This window comes from Frankliniella occidentalis, unplaced genomic scaffold (genome assembly GCF_000697945.3).
Source record: "Frankliniella occidentalis isolate FOCC.00 unplaced genomic scaffold, Focc_3.1 Scaffold46, whole genome shotgun sequence".
Lineage (NCBI taxonomy): Eukaryota > Metazoa > Arthropoda > Insecta > Thysanoptera > Thripidae > Frankliniella > Frankliniella occidentalis.
In genome coordinates, this window is record NW_026267176.1 from 1,632,007 (window position 1) to 1,635,429 (window position 3,423).

Genomic DNA, 3,423 nt, shown 5'->3' on the forward strand with positions numbered 1-3,423 from the left:
GGGGGGGACACGTGGCGCACTTGGGAGCGGAGAGGAGAGGACTCCGTCGTGGGACGTTGTAGCAGCACGTTGCCACAGAAGCAATAAAGCCGATTAAGCATTGCGAAGAAAAGGAATGAGCCGTTGTCGATATTTTATTCTAGAGCGCCTGCTCCCGCCAGTTGGAAAGGGGAGGAAGGGTGTCTACACCACGAAGAGGCAAGAGGAAATGTGGCAAGAGGGAGAGGTTGGGGCTATCGGCGAGGTTAGCACCACTGGCTAGACTAATTCAATAGTTGCAGGTGAATTTCGGCCCAATGGGGGACCTGCGCGAGGCGTGGCGGGGCGGCGCGTCGGGGTCGGGTGTGGCGGGGCGACGCGGGGCGTGGCGGGGCGCAGCGAAACGTGAATACAAATGAGCCGGCTGCTGCCGGGCCACGCTTGTTAGCAACTCTCGCTTCACAAGATTTGTTGTTGCGGGTTTCGCGTTCGTTTTCCGTTCCTTTTGCACGCGGGGCGCGCCCGCCCCAGCCAAGATTTCCAGCGAGGAAGACAAGGTGACCGCCCCCCATCCCCACCATTCCCCGCCCCGCTACCCGCGGCCCTCACAGTGGCGTTGCGGCGAAACGCGCGGACCAAACTACCTAATCCCCGCCGACAGACTGCGGGGCGAGGTTGGTGGAGGGGGGACTGGCTCCGCACACCGCGGTGCCCCCGGATCCGAGAATTTTGTCTCGCTGCTGGCTCGATCGCAAATGGGGTTTGGATTCGCTACTTTTGCAGCATTCTAATTACATTCTCTAACTAAGCGCGCACTAAGGCAGAAGGCATATCACGCTCGGGCGGCTATCTTGGCTCACGTATGAAACCAGAGAGCCGGTCGCCCTTCACGCTCGCTCGGACGCGGAGCGGATATACCCCGCGCCCAGGCGACGCGACTGCAGGGCCGCCCGGAGGGTGGGCTCTCCCGCAGCACGCGGCAGCGCGGCGGGACAGCATGCAGCAAGGCTCTCCCCTCGGCAGCGCTCGCGCTCGACGAGTGTGTGTGTGTGTGTGTGTGTGTGAGAGAGAGAGAGTGCGTGTGAGAGTACACTGAATGCGATCAGAGGCAAGAGTATGCCAGTACGGCCGGTGGGAGCAGCAGCAGCGCCGCGCCGCCGCGTCAGGCCGCACCCCGTCCCGGTGCCCCCCGTCACGGCAAGAAAAGTGTGTCCCATGGAAATACTGCAGCGACAAGAGGCATGGCAGTGCTTGGCCCTGCGCCCACCGGGTCCCCAAACCCGCCCCACCTCACCCCGCCCCGCCCTACGAACCTTGACGCCACACCACCCCGCGCGCCCAGCCACGCCTCCTGCTTGGCTCACTCTGCTGCTGCTGCTGATTCTCCGCGCGCCGTGTTTTCGCGATCTATCAAGGAGAAGAAGGAAGGCACAGCCCGGCACAGCCCCTCCAGCGGCTGCAGCGGCTGCAGCGGCTGCAGCGGCAGCCGGGCGTGGAGGTCGCAATCACCATCGTGGAGGTCGCGCGACGCCCCGAGGCCGTCAGCCGCCAGCGCCAGGGCCCCTAACCCTCACCGAAGGGACCAGGGCCGTGTTATGCCTAGTCATGTTCCGGTCAGCGGAGGGGGCGCCGCCCCCGCGCGCCCAGGGTGTGAAAAAGAGAAGACCGAGAGAGCGAGACAGAGACAGAAAGGGAGAGCGAGAGAGCGAGACAAAGACAGAGAGGGAGCGAGCGAGCGAGACAGAGAGAGAGGGAGGGACAGAGAGAGAGACAGAGACAGAGATGGGCGCACAAAGAATGGGGTAAACAGTGTTTCCATGGGAGGAGGTCACGACGTGGCGTGGGGTGGCTCGGCACGGCGTGGCTCCTCTGCTGCAGGTCCCTCCCTGAAAAGGGAATCGAGTCTGGGAGGGGAAGGAGGAGGGAAGAGAAGGCGGCGAGGCTCGCACGGCTGTTTGTAAGCTGTTGGCAGCGCGCCCTCCATATCATGTCGTCGGCACGTGTGTGTGTGTGTGTGTGTGTGTGTGTGGGTGTGTGTGCGTGTGTTCGTCCCGACAGAGAGGGGGAGATATATTTCTATGCAGGCGTGTCAAGACGTTTTATTTGCTCGCCCTCCGCACATTAGCACAAGGGCTTCAGGAGGATTGAAAAGTGCCACAAATCAAAAGACGGAGGGGGGGGGGGGTTAGCGCCGTTATTCCGAGAAATTACGGCGGGTGACACCCGAGTGAGCGGGGCGTGGCGGAGCGTGGTGAGGTGGCAAAGCGCCGCGCTCAGGGGTATCTTGATCAAGTGGGAGGGTGCCATCGTGACGGCCTGCTAGTATGAGCGAGTGGTGAGGGGAGAGAGGGGCGAGCAAGTGAGTGAGTGAGTGCGAGCCACTCGTGACACACTGCTCTCTCCCCCTTACTCTGCGCCACCTTCTCTCTCTTCCTTATCTGTCGCCCCACCCTCTGCCGGCGCAACCATGCTTCTCTCTCTTCGTTCTTCTCTCAGCCCTTCCCTCCGCCCTGGTCTCCAGTGTGTGCTGGGCCCGCTATCGCGACAGAGGTTAAGCCGAGACGTCACCCTTCACTCCCCCTCCCCCCCTCTTCGCCTCCGGAGCCCTTCCGTCCCGAGCGAGGATTGTCACCTCCTCAGACGGACACACTCGGTAGTGAAGTGACTCCCTTCTTTATCATCATCGCCAGACTCCGCTTAGCTTTGCAGAGGCGTCGTCGTCGTCGTCCTCGGGGCCGATAATTGGAGCGAGAAATCGGTGGAAAGCACCGCGACGACGGCGACGATATGACGACGTCCCACCAGGACGCCGATCACCACTGCCTTTCCACGCACTCTGCGCTTGTGGCTCCTCGCGCCCCCAGGGGAGGGAGGGAGTGAAAGAGAAAGAGAGAGAGCCAAAGATCGCAAAGGGCGACTCCATCCCGCTTGTCCCTAAAACAAAAACGCTGTTCGGCGGGTCAACGAGGTGGCAGCACGCTGCTCGCCCCTAGCATCTGCCGCGGCGGCCCCGTTCAGTTACGCGGCTCTCTCTCTGCCCCCTCCCCGTCCCCCCCGACGTCCCTCTCGGACGTCCCCCTCCACCTCCCAGTAGGGGTGAGGAGGTCCAGTCCTCGGGGAGCGGGGTGGAGGCAATACATCCTCCCGGGCGCGCTTTGACTAGGCGAGCCGACGCAGCCATCGCCACTCCCGCCCCGGCCACCCCCCGCTGCACCCTTCGCCGCAAATGAACCTCCTGGGAGGCGGGCAGAGGGGTAAGGGGTGCGCTCCGTGCGGCAGCAGCAGCAGCAACAGAGACGGACAGGGGCTGGAGAGGTCAGCCAGCAGCAGCAGGGCAGGGGCCCGTACCGCCCGGGGAATATTATTCATACGGCGGCGAGTACGAGAGAGAGAGAGAGAGAGAGAGAGAGAGAGAGAGAGAGAGAGAGAGAGAGAGAGAGAGAG